The sequence below is a fragment of the Carassius carassius genome, chromosome 2, assembly GCF_963082965.1.
Source record: "Carassius carassius chromosome 2, fCarCar2.1, whole genome shotgun sequence".
NCBI lineage: Eukaryota > Metazoa > Chordata > Actinopteri > Cypriniformes > Cyprinidae > Carassius > Carassius carassius.
The window spans coordinates 31,827,629-31,849,694 of record NC_081756.1 but is presented as its reverse complement, the minus strand read 5'-3'; the positions used below and the strand labels follow the sequence as shown (position 1 = coordinate 31,849,694).

Sequence of the window (22,066 nt, the reverse complement as noted above, 5' to 3'; positions counted from 1 at the left end):
TCGTGGAACACTGGACCAGCTCTATACCCTTTCCAGGGTGCTGGAGGGTTCATGGGAGTTTGCCCAACCAGTCCACATGTGTTTTGTGGATTTGGAGAAGGCATTCGACCGTGTTCCTCGTGACATCCTGTGGAGGGTGCTCTGGGAGTATGGGGTCGGCGGCCCCCTACTTAGGACTGTTCGGTCCCTGTTCGGACCGGAGCAAGAGCTTGGTTCGCACTGCCGGCAGTAAGTCAGACCTGTTCCCGGTGCATGTTGGACTCTGGCAGGGCTGCCCTTTGTCACCGGTTCTGTTCATAATTTTTATGGACAGAATTTCTAGGCGCAGCCAAGGGCCGGAGAGTGTCCGGTTTGGGGACCATACGATTTCGTCGCTGCTTTTTGCGGATGATGTTGTCGTGTTGGCCTCCTCAGACCAGGACCTTCAGCGTGCACTGGGACGGTTTGCAGCCGAGTGTGAATCGGCTGGGATGAGAATCAGCACCTCCAAGTCCGAGGCCATGGTTCTCAGTCGGAAAAGGGTGGATTGCCCACTTCAGGTTGGTGGAGAGTTCCTGCCTCAAGTGGAGGAGTTCAGGTATCTTGGGGTCTTGTTCACGAGTGAGGGAAGAATGGAACATGAGATTGACAGACGGATCGGTGCAGCTTCTGCAGTAATGCGGTCGCTGTACCGGTCTGTCGTGGTGAAGAAGGAGCTGAGCTGTAAGGCAAAGCTCTCGATTTACCGGTAAATCTACGTTCCTACTCTCACCTATGGTCATGAGCTGTGGGTCATGACCGAAAGGACAAGATCCCGGATACAGGCGGCCGAAATGAGCTTTCTTCGTCGGGTGGCTGGGCGCTCCCTTAGAGATAGGGTGAGAAGCACGGTCACTCGGGAGGAGCTCAGAGTAGAGCTGTTGCTCCTCCACATCGAGAGGAGCCAGCTGAGGTGGCTCGGGCATCTATTTCGGATGCCTCCTGGACGCCTTCCCAGGGAGGTGTTCCAGGCACGTCTCACCGGGAGGAGGCCCCGGGGAAGACCTAGGACACGCTGGAGGGACTATGTCTCCTGGCTGGCCTGGGAATGCCTCGGGGTCCCCCCGGAAGAGCTGGAAGAAGTGGCTAGGAAGAGGGAAGTCTGGGCGTCTCTGCTTAGACTGTTGCCCCCGCGACCCGGCCCCGGAAGCGGAAGGTGATGGATGGATGGATGGTGTTAGATGGTACAGTCTTTGCCTGGCTTTATTAACCTGTGTTTGAATGTGGGTGGTCCAAGTCAGGTCCTCATAGATGTTTACATCAAGGTACTTGAAGCTGCTCACCTTCTCCACAGGGGTCCCGCTGATCATAAGAGGAGTATAGGGCTGTTGATGTCTCTTCCTGAAGTCAACAATCAGCTCTTTAGTTTTGCTCACATTCAGAGAGAGACAATTGTCCTGGCACCATGATGTAAGTTTCTCTACCTCATCCAGGTATGCGGTCTCATTATTGTTGGAAATGAGGCCCAGAACCTCAGTATTATCAGCAAATTTGATAATAGATGTGGAGCTGTGGGAAGACACACAGTCATGTGTGTAGAGAGAGTAGAGCAGGGGACTCAGGACACAGCCCTGTGGGGCTCCTAAGTTCAGGGTGATGGAGTTGGAGGTGAACTGGCCTACTTTCAGCACTTGAGGTCTACCGGTGAGGAAGTCTTGAATCCAGTCGCAAAGCGAAGAGTTTAGATTGAGGTCTATGAGTTTAGTAGCAAGCTTGATTGGGACTATAGTATTAAAAGCTGAGCTATAGTTGATAAATAGCAGCCTTACATAGTTCCCATTGCTGCTGTCAATGTGCATGTGAAAAGAACGCAGGATGTGGGAGATGGCATCTTCAGTGAATCTATTGGGGCGATAAGCAAACTGCCCCTAGCCTACGCCAAAAAGTAGGGTCACAGGTCGCTTCCACAGGACACTGGAAGGGGCGATAGGTATGGCCCTTTGTTATGGATCCCAATTCATCGGTCATTCGACGTGACGTCGAGAGTGACCGACTGAAAGGGAACGTCTCGGTTATGTATGGTAACCCTCGTTCCCTGAAGGAGGAAACAGAAACGACACGTCCCGTCACCATAGTTTCTTTACCACCCTGAGCAGCCGGGTTACTGGCTCTGCTCCTTAGCGAAAACGTGAATATGCGCTGCACCAGCTGCTTACATATACTCACTCTGTGGTCAGCGACAGCTGGATGCAATAATGGCATGCCATTGTGCATTGGCTCATTTAGTTTACACTCAAAGTGGATTAGTCTCTCTAAACGAGATCCCAATTCATCGGTCATCCAACGTGACGTTTCCATTCCCTCCTTCAGGGAACGAGGGTTACCATACATAACAGAGATGTTTCTTTATTCTGGTCAATCAATTTTTATGTATTTATTTATTTAATTTTTTATTTAAACCATTGTTGATGCTAACACTATATTAGTCCAGTCTTGTGGGTGCTACCTTTATGATGACCTGCATATTACACCACAAACTTAACTTTCAAACTTTCAAATGCAACTGCTGTCTTAATCATTGATTGTAGTGAAAATGACCTTGGATTGATTGCATGTTGTAGTGGACTATTTTCTTTAAGATATTATGCAGGTAAGATTCTAAAATAACTTCCACATATTTTTTTGTTGAGAAAATATTTTATTCCAGATCACCCTGTCGAGGTTAAATAAACCACCAATTTGAATCAACTGAATTAATATTCATCAACAGTGGTGACAAACTGCTCAGTAATTCATCCTTGGAGCATAGTTGTACATTTCTGGCATGAGTCTGATTTTAGAATGTGATTAATATGATCAGTTTTAGATTGAAAGATTCCAGAAAGGGCTGTGCTTAATCTGTGACTAAACTGTTTGATAGAGCTGACTAGGACAGGTGACAATGGACACTTTAGACACACTAAACCATAGTCACTTTAGACATTAAACCATAGAACTGATTTAGAATAAAGTCTTGATATTTATGTAATTTTGAAAGGACTGGGTTCTACACATCATTTAGCATAATATAAAATGCAAAGTTTCTGCAGTGATATCATCCTGTTTTATCTGATAAGACCCTTTGGGGTATGTTTTCTTCTCAGTAACTGCAGTAGCGAGTGATCAGCTAAAAAATGTGTGACTGTGGAGCTAATTAAGCCAAGACAGAACAACATTTGCATGTCTGACATGAGGAGAAATATGACAGAGTGGTAATAACAACGTAAAAGTCATTTTTGCCATCAAATTATTCATGATTAGTCTGCTCTATGCAGATAGCTCTAATCTTGCCCTTTAGGTGAGGATAACTCTTGCCAAACATTCAGACAATTTGGTTGATTTGAATTGTAAATTGACAGTCCCAGTTTCTGTGCCCTAAGTCATAATAAGGCCTGGGACACACTATGATTTTAAAATTGTAACCGACTGGGAGACCACATACATAATGAGTTTCAACTGATTTTTAGCATTATAATCCTCTGAACACACACAAAATGATTCAGCTGGACTGCGAGATTATTGTTGGAACAATTTACAATGACACAAGATCTCACGGAGACTTGTGAGACCAAATGTGACTTGAGAACCAAAACTGGAGGACTGTTTTACAGTGAACAACAAAGAAAATGGGTAATATTTCTCAATACTCCATATTCGTAGCATGTTTGTGGCTGTCAAGTTTCAGCTATAGACATGTCCTGGCCAGGATTTCTATATTGCCTAAAATATCCAAGTTTTGGCTTTGTTTGCGCAGACCAATTATAGGATGACAAAGTACTGTGAGAGCTCTAGAGAGTAGACGGCTACTTGTGCTTTTGAATCGCTCTCACGGTACTTTGATGTCATACACCGATCGGTATGCTCAGTGCTGCTTCAAGTCAAACATTAATGTACAAGTATTTGCATCGCTTTGAATGTTCTCTGTAGATCCCACCTTCTCGCGCACCACGATTGGTCGATTACGTATATGTCTGCATGTTATGTCAAATGCTCATTACCTTCATTAAGTATGAAAACAGGAAACCAAAGCCAAAACCTGGATATTTTAGGCAATATAAAGATCCTGGCCTGGAAGTGTCCTGGGAAAATGGCACATTTGGTCATGCTACTAAAATGTCCAGGCTTTGATTGTCAGCACGGTGTAGATCAATCATTGTGTGACATTATTTCACGAGAGCAGAGAAGATGGTTCCTTATGCTTTCAAATTGCCCTCGCAGTACTTTGGTGTCATACAATGATCATGCGCAGCTTCAAGTCAAACGAATAAACAAACATGTGCGCAATTTGCTTAGATCATTCTCACCTTCTCATGCATGATGCACCACGATTGGTCAGTTATGTACAGTACAATACCTGCATTGGTCAAACTACTTCGGATGTTTAAGACAATATAAAAATCATGTCCAGGAAGTGTCCAGAATAAATGGCACATATAGCCACCATATGTCACAGGCAGAACAATCAAGAGTCCTAAATATTAAATATGATATTTAAGATCTATACCCGGGGATGCTCCATCTCAATTGGGAGCAGTTAAATATTTGTAATGACACCACACAATAGAGGATTTTTGGACAAAATATCTGAAAAAAAAAAAAACCTTCTCAAAGTGTGTGGCCAGCATAGGTGTGCAGGGCATCTCAAACTTGATTTGCGATCTGGACCAGTGATCCTGGAGCACTTTCTCGCACATTTAAAGTCTTGAAGTCTTTGAGTTGACGACCTGAATCAGGTGTGTTTGATTAGTAAATCCTTTTGTGCAAATTATAAAGATGTTTTTGGCAAAGATTGTGAGTTTGGCTTAAGCATTGTTTTCTGACTGCTGCTGCTGCTGCCGTCTCTTTCATTAGTCCTCTAAAGAGAAAATTCTTTGCAGTGGCAAAAGTGTTTTATATAAATGTGCTTTAATATCTGTTTGAATTTGTCCATGCATATTTCATTATCATCTCATTTCAAAGGCTGGGTGAACTCAAGAAAAAAAAAAAAAAAAAAGAGGGAGACAAAACCTCAGAAACAAGCTAATTATTAGTGCAAGTTATCTGGGCTGAATTTTGAGATTTTTTTTCTTCTTTTTGTCTGTTCATTGACATTTTATGAAAATAAGGATTTTAAATACTGTATATTTAATCAGTAGAATAGATAGATAAACACATACTTAGTTTATTTTGTAGCCACTGGTTTTCATTTTTTCACTTTCTCTGAAAACAGGAGTTGTACCAGAGGATTTAAAGGTTGCCAAAGTTATTCCTCTGTTTAAAGCAGATGACCCTTGTTGCTTCAATAATTATAGACCCATATCCATATTGCCTTGTTTTTCAAAAATATTAGAAAAAGTTATAATAAAAGGATCTTATTCCATCTTGATTCTAATTTAATTCTTTATAAACATCAGTATGGCTTCAGGAAAAGTCATTCGACATCTATGGCCTTGCTTTATTTGATTGACAAAGTTTCCTCTGCATTAGAAAATAATGAATTTACCTGTAGTATATTTGTCGACTTCTCAAAAGCTTTTGATACAGTCAACCATCATATTCTATTGAAAAAATGGTTTTCATGATGTTACGCTTGAATGGTTAAAAAATTATATTTTAAACAGACAACAGTTTGTTTCTATTAATGGATGCTATTCCAACAAAGCCAGACTACTTTGTGGGGTCCCTCAGGGGTCCATTCTTAGACCATTATTATTTCTTATTTATATTAATGATTTATCAAATGTGTCAAATATTCTTTTCCCAATAATGTTTGCAGATGACACAACTTTGATTTTACTAATTCAAATTTAAATTTTCTGATAAAAAATGTAAATACTGGTTTAACTGCATATGCACATGCTTCAGATTAAATAAGTTATTGCTGAATACAAAAAAATCTAATTATATAATTTTTAGTGGAAAAAAATCATATTCTAAGAACCTCTCAAAAGTCAAAATGGAGACTGTGGAGATATCCCAAGTCTCAACAACAAGATTCCTCGGAATTTTTGTTGATGAGAACTTGAATTGGAAAACACAAATTGACTGGGTTAGCAAGAAAATAAATAAATCTATTGGTATAATTAGGAGGATTAGCAATCTCATTACTACAAATTGTCTTCTTACACTCTATTACAGTTTAATTTATCCATGTCTTTCATATTGTAATATACAGGTCCTTCTCAAAAAATTAGCAAATTGTGATAAAGTTCATTATTTTCCATAATGTAATGATAAAAAAATAAACTTTCATATATTTTAGATTCATTGCACACCAACTGAAATATTTCAGGTCTTTTATTGTTTTAATACTGATGATTTTGGCATACAGCTCATGAAAACCCAAAATTCCTATCTCAAAAAATTAGCATATCATGAAAAGGTTCTCTAAACAAGCTATTAACCTAATCATCTGAATCAACTAATTAACTCTAAACCCTAAACACCTGCAAAAGATTCCTGAGGCTTTTAAAAACTCCCAGCCTGGTTCATTACTCAAAACCGCAATCATGGGTAAGACTGCTGTCCAGAAGGCCATCATTGACACCCTCAAGCGAGAGGGTAAGACACAGAAAGAAGTTTCTGAACAAACAGGCTGTTCCCAGAGTGCTGTATCAAGGCCCCTCAGTGGGAAGTCTGTGGGAAGGGAAAAAGTGTGGCAAAAAAACGCTGCACAACGAGAAGAGGTGACCGGACCCTGAGGAAGATTGTGGAGAAGGACCGATTCCAGACCTTGGGGGACCTGCGGAAGCAGTGGACTGAGTCTGGAGTAGAAACATCCAGAGCCACCGTGCACAGGCGTGTGCAGGAAATGGGCTACAGGTGCCGCATTCCCCAGGTCAAGCCACTTTTGAACCAGAAACAGCGGCAGAAGCACCTGACCTGGGCTACAGAGAAGCAGCACTGGACTTTTGGACAAATTTTGCATGTCATTCGGAAATCAAGGTGCCAGAGTCTGGAGGAAGACTGGGGAGAAGGAAATGCCAAAATGTCTGAAGTCCAGTGTCAAGTACCCACAGTCAGTGATGGTCTGGGGTGCCATGTCAGCTGCTGGTGTTGGTCCACTGTGTTTTATCAAGGGCAGGGTCAATGCAGCTAGCTATCAGGAGATTTTGGAGCACTTCATGCTTCCATCTGCTGAAAAGCTTTATGGAGATGAAGATTTCGTTTTTCAGCACGACCTGGCACCTGCTCACAGTGCCAAAACCGCTGGTAAATGGTTTACTGACCATGGTATTACTGTGCTCAATTGGCCTGCCAACTCTCCTGACCTGAACCCCATAGAGAATCTGTGGGATATTGTGAAGAGAAAGTTGAGAGACACAAGACCCAACACTCTGGATGAGCTTAAGGCCGCTATCGAAGCATCCTGGGCCTCCATAACACCTCAGCAGTGCCACAGGCTGATTGCCTCCATGCCACGCCGCATTGAAGCAGTCATTTCGACACGACCAAGTATTGAGTGCATAACTGAACATAATTATTTGAAGGTTTACTTTTTTTGTATTAAAAACACTTTTCTTTTATTGGTCGGATGAAATATGCTAATTTTTTGAGACAGGCATTTTGGGTTTTCATGAGCTGTATGCCAAAATCATCAGTATTAAAACAATAAAAGACCTGAAATATTTCAGTTGGTGTGCAATGAATCTAAAATATATGAAAGTTTAATTTTTATCATTACATTATGGAAAATAATGAACTTTATCACAATATGTTAATTTGAGAAGGACTGTAGTTTGGGCAAGCACTTTTCCTTCTACACTTCATAGAATTTTGGTTCTTCAGAAACGTTTTGTCAGGATTGCAACCCGATCTGAGTCATATTCTTCATCTGTGCCTCTATTTCAGAATCTTCAGATACTTACTGTGTGATATTAATATCACTCAAATATGTGTTTTTATTTATAAGATACATTTTAATTATGAAAATATCCCAGAGCACTTATTTTAAATTTAACTTACATGTTCACCCTTATTCAACTCATCAATCCTTAGATCTTCATCTTCCAAAGTTTCTTACGTGCAGAGGTCAATCAGATTTAGGGGTACCAAATTATGGAACAGTTTTTCCCAGTTAGCAATAAACTCCTCCTCATTAAAATGTTATAAAAGATATTTAAAAGCCCATTTAACTGCTGTTCTAAATTTTTAATATAGATATTATTCAATTTTTATGTTATGATCATATTTTTTGTTTACTTTTTCATTACTGTAATCGTCATTAAAATTTGTTGATGTTATGTGAATGTATACATGTATGTGCATGTGTGTTTTGTGTGTGTGTTATGGATATATGTATCTCACTAGTTTGTTGTTACTTTTATGTAGTAAAATGTTTTTATTTTCTGTTTTTTGTTTTGATTTTATTGTAATTATGTCTATAGGTGGAGGCGTTAAATAAGCCCAGTTGGGATTTTTTGCCTCTTCCTGCACATCATTAAATTGATAATGTTTGTCTTATTTTTCTTAATATATTTTATGTTTTGTTATTATTATTTTTGTCATTTTGTATTTTAAGGTGCAAATATAAATAAATAATAATAAAAAAAATAATACAAGCTCATCATTTAGGTTTTTCATGTAATTTGTCAACTGTCACACACACACATCATTTCCATACTCCTCATTTAGGTTAAAAACATTTTAAGTCTCAATGAGTTTCTCTCTTTAGAGGACACAGTTATAGATATAAACAAGATATTCTTTGAAGTAAAAGTGTTAATTGAAAGTGTCCATTCTAAACATCGTTGTCAGTACTTCTGAAAGCCAAGGTTACTCCACTACATCCCCTATGAAGGCTAGGTAATCAAATGCACAGCAGATAATTTAGCAGCTACATGACCTTTCTCATGCCTTGATAATTAGGAAGGTAGATAAGGAATTCAGAGCCCAGAGCCCAGAGCTCAGTACCATTACTATGCATGAGAATGGGGACCACATCACACAAAGGCCTGTCAGATGTGTGCTTTTGTCTGGAAACAACTTTTCAGGGCTCCAGATTTCTCTTGCTGCATTATCATGTGGCCATTATCATTTACAGGGGGCAACATGACAGTTTAGCATTTAAAGTCTTCTAAACAGAGTTAACCCAATAAGCTTCTGCCAGGAGTTTGATATTCATGAATTGCTTTCATTTATAATGGTGCTGTCCAGGTATCTTACATCCACTTTTGTTGAGCTCACTCTCAAGCTTATAATTTATTTATAATCTAAGTAGATGATGAATGCCTTTGGTCTTAAATGAAAAGAGACACTCTTGCATATTTATGTACGAAACAATTAGACTTCTAGCTTATTGCCTCTGAAGGTGCTCATGGAGCTAAACTCCATCTAAACTTGTACGCTAACACACTTTGATTTTTGCTTCATCTTCCAGTGACAGGCCAACCCCCCCCCCCCCACACACACACACAGAGAGAGAGAAAGAGAGAAAGAGAGAAAGACAGTGTCCTTCAATATCAGCATAAATCGTAATCATGCAGACTTTGCATTGAAAAGTAACAACATAAACAAAGAACATTTTATAAAACATTTTATTAAATAACAGAAATTATGAATTCAGAATATAATCAAAATGCTACAGCAATTTACAAGGAATCTCTAAACTGTATTGTCCTGTTTTGTAATAACCTCAATTGGCAATTAATAAGTAAAGGTGCACTGATCTTCATAAAAGAAACCTGGAGCAAGTTTTATCCAGTATTCAAAAACTATAGCTGCCATATCATGAGTCGTATCATCATGTTCAATGGTTCAATGCATTTACGCCGATGAATTATTCGGATTTATGATGAGATAATCCAAAACCTCACTTAAATACCTACTAATCCAACAATAAATCTAAACATTTGTACAATAAATTCAATATATTTATATTCCATACAGTTCTTTAAAAAGCTATTTATTGTATATTTTTAAGTAAATTTTAAATTGAAAAGCATGTCAAATCATTCACCGATTTGTAGATAAATCGATTGTGATAATCACATTTATTTGATTATCATAATTGTTATTCCATTCCTCATCATCACCTTTTGAATCATTTTAATTTAAAAAGGTAGGCCTATGTTTGATCTGTCTCACAATTGTGGCAATATGGCTTGTATATAATGTGTCATTCTGTGCAATTTAGTGGAAGTACAAAATAATGTGTAACAACTCTCCCCATCCGGTTAATCATGATATTATTATTTTTTTATTTTTTTTCATGATATTTCTATTTTTAATTGTCATTTAAATTTTTTTTAAAAATATGAACACAATTAGGCAATAAGTGCTATTTTATTAACATAGTTATGGCTAAAGGCCATAATTTACTTGAGTGTTTTTTTGCTTCTATACAATGAAATGTTAAGTATGAAATATAAAAAATATTATACTTCAAAAATGAATGAAGAAAATGTATTAACAGGCATAACAGAACAGAGCCTTTCCTCCCCAATGGTTATGTTGATAAACCACAATGCATTCTGAAAATAGATATGATGATTATGAAGTATCATTGCATGCAGCATATTGTATAACTAATTACAGATTTGATGTAAGTGTTTTCTAGAAACGTTCGTTAACATGCTGAATTCTGAGCCATATGCAATCATCCAACCTTCCAACACAAGCGCTTATACTTTATCCGACAGTTCCTCAGTTACCCATCCATATGCCTTTTAGCCCAAATCTCCAGCTGCTCTGCTTTACTCTTTTCACACTGCACTCATCACTTCATTTTGCTCTCTTTCCCTCCAAGCTGAGTAACGGTCAGAAATACAATCATATTAACAAGACTGTAGTAAATTTTTACACTGTTATGTGTGAGTGCCATTACGTAAGAATGGTTACAGTATGTGCCTCAGTCTTTATCCTGTGTCATTGTGAGAGTGAATGTGGGTGCAGTTTGTGAAGTTATATTGCATGGACTGTCAGTGAGATGAAAATTATGTTTCTATGGCAACAAGTGCAGTATTGTTAGGAGGTCAGAGACAAACACAAAGAGGATTCAGTTTAGGGCATTAAAAAGAGGATAACAAAAAGGCAGCTTCGCTTAGGAAGTATTAATGCCTCATAATGAAATCTTTCTATTACTTACTCAAAATGAATTTCACTTTAAATTCATCTGACAAATAAAATGAATGTTTGTCTACCTGTTTGACAATGATATTCACATTGCAGTCTTTACAGCTCAGTCATGATTTTTCGCTCTCAACTGATTGTTAACTGAGTATAAAAAAGTTTGATTGGTATGTTTTGTAAACTGCTAAGAAACTAAATCTGATCTTGTCAAATGTAGGTGGAAAAATAATATTCTATTGCGCTACAGTATGTAGTTTCACTGAAGCCAATGAGCCTGTAAGTGGTAGTTGCACTAAACTGTCACCACCATGCCCTGGATGATTGATACAGGGCCACAGAAATCATAACACATCTTGCTATTACACATATGTCTATCTCTGCACTACTGTCCATGCAGAGCTGCTATCATTAGAGTGCCCACTGGCACCCTTATTCTAGACCCAAAGGGGGTTGTGCAGGGTACATCAATATCAATAGTGAGCAATGGCAATAACAAAAGCTCTTTTGACACCAGCATTAGTCTTCCAAATCACCCCTTCTGCCTCTCAGCATAAGGCTGTAATGTTTGTGATTTCTCTTGACAGCACAATTTAACACCCACAGTTCAGGCAAGGCCATTGCCTTAGGCCCTAAATGTGGTTGACCGATCTCATTAAGCTATTGAAACCCAGTGAAAAGGAGTGAATATGAATTTGATTTAAAATAAATGTCTTTGCTACTGGGAAAGAAACACTGCAACTGGGAAAGAAACACTTTTCTTTTATTGGTCGGATGAAATATGCTAATTTTTTGAGATAGGAATTTTGGGTTTTCATGAGCTGTATGCCAAAATCATCAGTATTAAAACAATAAAAGACCTGAAATATTTCAGTTGGTGTGCAATGAATCTAAAATATATGAAAGTTTAATTTTTATCATTACATTATGGAAAATAATGAACTTTATCACAATATGCTAATTTTTTGAGAAGGACCTGTATATATATATATATATATATATATATATATATATATATATATATATATATATATAGAAAGAGGGGTGTAATTAATCAAAGAGGAAAAGCATTGCTATGATGATTTTTGTTGATAATGCATATAGTAGAGTTTTGTTAATTTACCCCAAAAAAGATTTCAAATTCAGGACTGATCCCAAATGTCGGTTTTCTCTTTTTGGTGAGGTAATTAAAACTCAAATGGTACCTCAGCCAAATTTCAGTGGAGACTAATATGCTGAGTTTGGTTTTCAGACTGTGGTTCCAGTTTATTATCATTTACTCGACACAACCAGTCCCTCAAAACAACAACCTCAAAAAAAGGATTGTGCTTTAAATGACTTTTAACCAGGGACATACTCATTGGGACGGCTGCTAATTAACTCAAGTATCTTTGGTGATTTCTAAACAATAATATTTCATAATTCTGCTTTTGTATTTATTATGGTTCTCCCAGTTGGCAAAAAGGTTGGATCTAATTGATCTCATTGGAGCACAAGGTACTGCCTCCTGTTTGTTGTAAAATGCAGAGAAAAAAGCATTAAGGCTTACAAGCTTTTATAGGATTAAGCATCATACGCTTTTACCTCTGCTGCTCATATTCAATAGAACTGAAAAGTTAAAAGACAAACATTTCAGAGGATTACGCCAAAGAAATAGTGAATGTCCATGTTATTCTCTATATGGCTACTTAGCTAGCTGTGTCTAATTGTTTTGCAGAACAGTCAGTTTGGCTCCTCTAATCCAAGGAGGTTTAAACTTTCTCTGTCCAGGTCTTAAACAAGTCATTTTGTCTTTATCTTGGAACCACAATTACAGAATATGCTATACTTGCTGTAGCTATGAGAAAATATATTTGTCCTATAGGATCTTTAGGTTTAAATGAGTTGCAATCTATACAATTGATTCTTTCGCAGACCTAAAAAAACAATCATATTTTGAACAACAATAAAATGGAGACTTTCCAAACTTACTTGCAATAACAACATTTCATATGTGGTTTTGTAAATCCCATAAACATAATTTCTGTCTTTAATAAGTTTAGCAGATGCTTTTGTCCAAAGTGACTTACAGTGCATTCAGGCTATACATTTTTAACTTTTTTATTATCAGTATGTGTGTTCCCTGGGAATGGAACCCACAACCTTTTACACTGCTAACGCAATGCTCTGCCACTGAGCCACAGGAACATTCATAATAGCAATTCATCTACAGTCATTCTATTGTGGAGATATGAATTGAATAGTTTTTATAGAAACAAAAACTGCAGTAACTACACTCTTAAGAAAAATGGTTCTAAACTTGTAACAATAGCAGAAACGCTTTTGGTGCTAAATAGAACCCTTTTATACGGTTCCATAATTTTTTTGGTATATTTAGATAATTAATATTAGTATTATTAATATTATTTGTATTAGTGTGTATATATATATATATATATATATATATATATATATATATATATATATATATATATATATACAGTACAGACCAAAATATATATATATATACAGTACAGACCAAGAGTTTTCTTTATTTTCATGACTATGAAAACTGTAGAGTCACACTGAAGGCATCAAGGGCTATTTGACCAAGAAGGAGAGTGATGGGGTGCTGCGCCAGATGACCTGGCCTCCACAGTCACCGGACCTGAACCCAATCGAGATGGTTTAGGGGAGAGCTGGACCGCAGACAGAAGGCAAAAGGGCCAACAAGTGCTAAGCATCTCTCGGGGAACTCCTTCAAGACTGTTGGAAGACCATTTCAGGTGACTACCTCTTGAAGCTCATCAAGAGAATGCCAAGAGTGTGCAAAGCAGTAATCAAAGTAAAAGGTGGCTACTTTGAAGAACCTAGAATATGACATATTTTCAGTTGTTTCACACTTTTTTGTTATGTATATAATTCCATATATAATTCCACATGCGTTAATTCATAGTTTTGATGCCTTCAGTGTGAATCTACAATTTTCATGAAAATAATTGTCATGAAAATAAAGAAAACTCTTTGAATGAGAAGGTGTGTCCAAACTTTTGGTCTGTACTATATATATATATATATATATATATATATATATATATATATATATATATATATATATATATATATATATATATATATATATATACATATACATACACACTTTATTAATATACACTCCAGGTTTCTTTTTATGAAGACGTTAGTTAGTATGATTTGCTTGCCATTATTCCCACATTCCAAACAGATATTACAGTACATGCCAAAAAAAATAAATAAAATATATGTCTCAAACCTTTGCAGTCAACTCTGCAAAAACTTCATGAAATGTCAGCCAGCTTGATTTGCGATCAGTCCTCATCTCAGCTCTTTGCATGGTCAAGATGTATGACCTCAGCTCCAGGTTTCATCAGGCTGGTAACAGGCAGAAGAGTGGGAGCTACAGTAATACATTTGGGGTTTCTCTGCTCATCTAAGGGCACTATTGCTGTCTCTCACAGAGTTTACGGTGTACAATTCCATTAAACTGTCACATCTTTCCAAATGACTTTCTTCTGTCCAAGGAAAAAGACCAATATCTTCACTGGCACAGTACTGAGCGAGAGCAAAATAAACCGTAGTAGCTCAGTTTTAGCATGATCACAATAAAATTAAATAAAGGTCACTTGATTTGAATGCATGCTTCAAGTATGCAGAATATGCAAAGTGGCTTGACTTCATTTGCCATTTTGCATCACTTGTCTTCTTACAAACTTCAACCCACTAGACTTGTTACTCCCTGTTATTAGATATTCAGGGTCATGATTCTGCAGCTGCTGGAAACACATCCAGCTCAATAAATAGGGCTTTTATGAAGAGAGAGACATCTACAGTTTGTGTAGCCGAGCATGGTGATCTCATTCATATTGAAATGTAGTCATGTGTAAAGTGGACACATGTAAAGCATTGACCCTTTTACACATGTACAGCTTTAGAAATGTGCAAATCCTTTCTGATCTCCTGAGGATTTGAAATAGTCAGAACTGGAGCCACTGTGGATGTTATAGTGGTATGATTCACTCATTTATTGATTTGTGTGTGTACTGTCACAATAGTTCAACTAGTCGGCATAAATTGCAGAATGAAACTGTAATGATGTCAAATTAGGCAGATGGATCAATTGTGTTAAGTAAATGTGATGCTGTTAAATATAATATTTAAATTCACGTTGAGCAGACGGGTGACAAGGTGACAAGAAGAAGGAATCCATTATTTTGTTCCTCAAAATGAGTACACTGTATGACTCACAGTATCTGTAGCAGCTGGAAATACTCCTCATGTGTTTTTTATACAGTAATTTCTGTCAAACTAAATTTTGTAGTAATGGCAGTTGGTTGTTACAGCAAGAGCTGTTATTTACCATCCCGAGTCTTGGAAATGTACTAATGTCATGTGGAGCATGAATTAAGTGACAGCATCAAGTGAAATTGTTTTTCTTGTAATGAAGCTATAGCTGTTTTTAGTCAATGGCAAACAGACTGAGTTGATGAAATGCTTAGCTATATTTGGGCATCAGAGTCTGACAATTTGAGGATTGCCGCTGTTCAAGCTTTTGACATTTGCTGTAGATGCATTGCAATAATGATTATATATGGTAAGGCAGGGTATTCATGTTTTTCAAACCATGAAATCTTCCAATATTTAAAAGTAACAAATAGGGCCTGCTTTACTTTTTGCTTGACAATACAATTTAATTTAGTATCATAGTCAAAATCATTACATTAGACGAGGCAAAGTCTTGGAAAGTTACAGTTGCCACATATAGGGTTAAGTCATATGAGTTTAATTTGTAAAGTACAACTGACTAATCCCATGAAACACTTGCAAACAAAAAAATAATCAGCATTGTTTTAGTCTCTACAGCACAATTTATATTATCACTCAAGGCAAGGCTACTAGTATACATTTTGAAGTGCAACCATTTTCCTAATCGCATCTCCTCCTCACAGACATGCAGTTATTGGATAAGCACTGAATATCTAGTTTTACTCAGTCTTTCAAAATAGCTGTAGGGCGAGACATTCAAAGATATTGGTCTGTGTATTGGAGTGGCACTCTAATGTTCCTGTTCTACAGTATACTGAAATCAAATAAGTCTACAGATACTGCATGTGTTGTTTATTCTAATGCAAATTAGCATGAAAAGCATGAAAATGAATTTTATTACAGGCAGGGAAACAGTCCAGTGGTTGTATTCAGTTCCAAACAATTCCAAGTTAATTGTATTATCATACTGATTTCCATCATAATTTCCAGACCCATTCCTCTCATCTAGTAGAGGATTTCATCTAATACTGCTGGTCTCTGTTTCTACATATGTAAAGTTTAATGGCCATTTCAGACTTCACATTCACGTTATCACGTCATGTTTCCAACAGATAATTACAACTTTTTATCTCACAGTTCAGACTTCCCCCCCCCATAATTCTGAGAATTAAAGTTGCAATTATGACTTAAAAAAAAAAAAAGATTAAAGCTGACTTCTCGAGTTTAATGATGTTACGAGTTTACATGTGGCAAATCTATGTCTTGCAATTATGAGTTTATATCTCAGAATTGCGAGAAAAAAAGTAATATGTGTGAGATTTGTGTCAGAAACAAGCTAGCCTTTCAAAGCATTAAGAACTTTATTTGTATATGAGAGCATTTCTGGCAGCTGACAGGTCATAAAAGTGAACTGTTCCTTCCTTCCCAAACTGCATATTCTTATTGATGATGGAGGTCTTAGGTGCTGTTTATCATCTTGTGACCTGGATTTTCTGCTGAGTAAGACTCATTCAACCCTGCACTCCACTGAACATGGATCATACGTAATAGTACCCTTTCTCTTCTTCTTTTTAAACATATACAATGTTATTTATGATGAACAATCATATTTTGTTGCTCAGATGGTTTTCTATACAGTGACACCATTTTTGTTTTTCATTTCCTCCATTGTATGTGTGTATAGAAAACATTTTAATTAGGGTAGGTCAAATTTAGACAAAAATACCCAAAAATGCAGCAGAACTTAAGCTTAAGGGGTTAAGCTAATATAGAAAAATAACATCTGTACCACATGAACATTACACAATGAATACAACATCTGCCCTATAGACCCCTTAACCGCCTACGTCACTGTGACGTCACCGCTCTAGCTGGAGGCAAAACATAAGGCAGAACTCATAGCAGGTGCGCTAAAAGTTTGTGGTTTTGACTTTAAAATGTCTTCTCGTTGGGTTTTTGGCTGCAAAAATAGAAGGAACAGCACTTTTGTTTCAAAACTAAAGTTTTACCGGATCCTGGCAGACATTCCTTCACAGAAATCAAGAAGACAATTGTTGTTGAATGCAATACGGCGTACAGACTGGAAGGAGATGATCATAAATAATGCTCGTGTTTGCAGTGCACACTTCATATCAGGTTAAATAATCTATGCATATGAACTGGTGTGTTGGTTTTATCTAGAAAATCAGAAAGTTTTTGTTTTATAGGTGAAAAGTCGCCAACCTTCAGCGCATTATAGTTTAAATGTTATACAAACGTACAGCGATAGATGTGTGTGCCATCCTCTGAATGGTCTCTTAAAATAATACACATTGCTAAGCATAGTTAGGTTACATTAGAAAATAAGCCTTGACAAAATTCCCCAAACCACCCAAAAGTTATTAATATGGCCGTATGGCATACGGGTCAGGTAGCCTGCTTCCATCCGCGAGAGTTAATTTACAAAAATAGCTGTCACGGTCCCGCAGAGTAAGTGACTGTACATATTTGGACAGTTCCTAACCTTCTTCTGCATCCAAGTTTAATAAATACCTCCTAAAACGTGCTAGCTTACGCTTGTCAACATTGCATCCGCGCCTCTTTTTGCCTCCAGCTAAGCCCCGCCCACCAGGAGACGTTGCAATGTTTACAAACTTTTAAGGGGTCTATTGGACTCATGTCCTATTTAATTAATTCTTGTTTATTTCACTCAAAAGCAAAATAAAATAAGCTCAAATGCATATTATGCAGACATAAAATGATGTAGGGTCCTATCATACTGGTAAGTGATACATGTCCATTCTCTGGTTTTCATAACTGGATTATGAATCATCATGACACCTACAAAGGAGCATCGTCTTTGCTTGTTCATTTGTTTTGCTCTGGTACATATTTCATATAAATGGAGAGTGATGAGAGTGCAGAATTTCACAATTGAGATATCCATTTCAAATGACAACACTGCACGCTCTGAAGGGCCTTTTAATTTTTCTCTAGCCTCTGCAAACCAATGAAGGGTGAAAATAATAAAGAATTCAGCAGAGGCCCCAGGTCAGTGTGCTGCAGCCGCACAGTTTGCAGGCACATTGTTGACCCACCTTCAAAAGAAGCCGTCAGGCTATTGCTGGCAGACACTGTGAGCGATAATCTGTTACACTCTTCAGTGATACTATTTCATGAGCCAAGGATCATAAACAACTGTAAGCTTCTGTCAAGCAACCAAGGTAAACATGACTTTTTTTCAATTCAGAATGATTTAGAGATGCCATCTCCAGATATAGAGCTTGATCATTTTACATTAGAAACAACAACTTATTATTCTAGAATAATAGCATTATTAAAGCACTGTTTCGTTCATCATCTTTGAGAGCAAAGGTGTTGAAAATATTAAATCCCTTTAGTTTCTATGGGGCTTTCAAAAGACAATCGCTATTATAGAAACCCGTTTAAAAAAAATAATTGTGACTTATTATCCTAACTGAAAAATTTAGATTCTGAGTTTATATCTCTCAATTCTCCGTTTTTTCCCCTAACAATTCTGAGAAAAAAGTTAAAATTTCAAGATATAAACTTGCACTTCTGAGAAAAAGTCTGAATTGTCAGATATGAAAAAGTCAGAAATTGTGAGAAAAAAAGTCAGAATTCCGAGTTTATATCGAGTTATATCTTGCGATTCATTCTCTCTCTCTCTCTTTAATTCAGTGGCAGAAATGGGCTTCCATACATAACAGATAAAGTAACTCATTTTTCTCTCTCACACATCTCTTTCAAAAGAAATGAAAGCGCCAGTGACACCTTTTGACATGTCCCAGATATTTTTGCCTGGCAGGCAGTGGCACTGTGTGGCACTGCAGGCGTTTCACTCTCCAGCATTGACAATACTGTCTAAAACTGCTGCTTCCATAGGTCCATTGGGCCCAATGCAAAACGAGGCCTGAGTGTCTTGGCTCACAATGTGGATGTTCACACTTTAATGCCAAAAACTCTTAAGAGGCTGTCGATGGATAGTGTGATGGGGGCAAAGGGTTCAAAGGAGAAAATGGCTGTATTTAAAGGAACCATTTCCAGAGCTCTTTTGACATGACCTGCTCAAGTGGCTGTCATGTTAAGACTGTTTTTGTTTTTGGACAGCCCACCAAGCCACTGGCAGATCCAGGTCTCTTCTAATGTGCATGAAATTGCTGCCAATTCTGTGGTTTTCTGTTGTGCACCATTTGAGCCACATCAGCTAAATCTGTTGATGTTAGAAGATAAAATATATAAGCCATAATAGCATATGTTTCAAGACGATGGGCAGCTGTACATGCTGAAAATACAATCACATATTAACCTTCAGTCTGTAGTATCCAAATACTATTCAATTCGGCTATGTAGACTATTGATCAAAAGTTTTGAATAATTGAGATTATTTAAAAAAAGTCTTTCTCTAAAGATGCATTTATTTGACCAAAAAATGCATTATATTGTGAAATATTATTACAATTTAAAAGAACTGGTTTCTATCTGAACGTATTTTAAAATGTAATTTATTCTTATGATGGCAAAGCTGAATTTTCAGCAGCTATTACTCCAGTCTCCAGTGTCATGTAATTCTTCAGAAATCTTTCTAATATGCTGATTTGCTTATCGATGTTGTGTTGCTTAATGTTTTCTATGATAAACTACCATTAATGAAGAATCTTTTTTAAAAAGAAAGAAATGAACACTTTTATTCAGCAAGGGTGCATAAAGATAATGTTAAAAAAGATTTCTATTTCAAATAATAATACGTTTTCAAACTTTCCATTCATCAAAGCGTCCTCTAAAAAATTCAGCTATGCCATTATAGTATAAATTACATTGTGAAATATATTCAAATAGAAAACAATTCTTTTAAATGTTAATGTTTCACAATATTACTGTTTTTAAATGTGATGTTAATTGTTAATAAATGTTCATTTTCTGCCAGGACATTATCTGTTAAGTTTACAGACATTTCCCTTAACCCTAAAACACAATGCAGTGCAATGCATAAGTTAAAATACAGGTAAAAACACCTGTCAAAAATACAGAAAATTCCTACATATTAGCACAGTATATTGTGACCTATTTTTATGGACCTTTCTTTTCCAACTAACTGAAAGCAGTAATGTGATAAATCTCCGCTAGTGTATCAGGCAGCATCTGACACTTTGCAAACATCTAATTATGGTGTAGCATCACTCACTCATTACTGTTTGATCATTGCATATCCACTACAAAAGTGGATAGCAGCTCTGTCAGTTAACTGCCATCACTGACTGCTGTGTAGCAAATTAGACGAATCGTTTAAAGCTGGCAGGTTTACAATGACATGCAGAGTTGGTCTAAAAGATTTCTGCTTAGTAAATCAAAAAGAGATAAAAAAACACAGTAGAAAGTGAGTTATATGTAAACCATTTAACAAAGCTATATATGACACTGTGAATATGATACTATTCCTCACTTAAAAAATCGAATCAAATAAAAAAGCTGTTTGTTCAGTATACCTAGCTTAAATAAACTACTGCAGCATAATTTTGTCACTTAATTTCATTGTGTGTTGTGCAAGCGTGTGTGTGACATAAATGTTTAATTACTCCATTTGTGTTGAGACTACATGAATAATTTTGTTGGCATTAACTGAAACTGAGCAGGGTGTTTCCAGTTCCCAACATGCTTTGCCAGAGACTGGATGTGGTAAATGTGTGAAATAATCGTATTCGTCTGAAAAGGGGAAACTCAGTTAGTATTTAAGCATGAAAATGAATTTGTGATATTTTCTTCCATATTGTGGCATACATAAGTGAATAAAGAACAAGAGAAATGTATGGAGTAGGACTTTATATTTCCCATCAGGGATTGATTGGATTGTTGTTTGCTGCGATCTTGTGTGAGTGACAGGTTGCTGGAGGGGATGCATGATTGAGCCTCCTTCGCTCTGAGAAGAGATGTCATTGTGCTGATGTTAATGAAGATGATGTTTTAATTAAATATCATGAAGGTGTATTAAAAACCTAAAAATAAAACAAATAAAATAAAATAAAATAATGATGTGTATGGATAAATCAATTAAAATAAATGGCAATGTTCCATAAAAATTGTTAATTTCACTGTGACTTTTATATCCTAGTTATTTTGGTATTTTAAGAGTTACTTTGCTTGTGCTTAGGAAGAGTTACATAAAGACCCAACCCTGTACCTAATAATGATTTACTCAGTGAGCAATTACTGTGCAATTTCATGTAACGAAAACCTATTTTCATCATGTGGAACCATGGTCCACAATTGAATTCAGTTCATCCAAAGACTATTTTTTTTGTTGCTGCTGTGAAAAACAGAAGAGATTAAGCCACTGTACAGTTGTACAAGCACTGTACAAGCAGCGCCGCTGCTGGCCAAATGGGTGCCCTAAGCAGGATTGTTGTGCCCCGCTTCCTCAAATATGATGATGGAAAAAAAACACCTACTATAGGGGTGAAAATAGAACTTTAATAAAATAAAAAAGTAAATGAATAAATTGTATTATTTAGAATTTACAATTGTAGCACTCGACATTAATGGCTATAACTTTATTATGACTTTTTTGACAGTTGACAGTTTGTATAATAATAAATAAACCATGGTTTATTTTTGTCAGGGTTGTGATATGCACGTTTTTTGTTGAAGAAATTCTAAAGGCTGTGTCATCTATAGCAAAAAGGTGGCCAAAAATGAAAGATTAAGTGAATATTTGAATTAAATGTTTGGTCAGTAGCCTAAACAA

At 36.8% G+C, this 22,066-nt stretch overlaps 1 protein-coding gene across 1 annotated transcript in view; it reads right to left on the bottom strand.

Annotated features, from left to right (window-relative positions):
* LOC132097840 (cocaine- and amphetamine-regulated transcript protein-like) overlaps positions 1-20,100 on the bottom strand; it is a 284,097-nt gene extending 263,997 nt beyond the window's left edge. Inside the window, exon 1 of the mRNA XM_059503802.1 lies at positions 20,096-20,100. The gene's annotated coding sequence lies outside the window, so the exon portion shown is untranslated. The remainder of the gene's footprint in view (positions 1-20,095) is intronic.
* Positions 20,101-22,066: the final 1,966 nt, after the last annotated feature.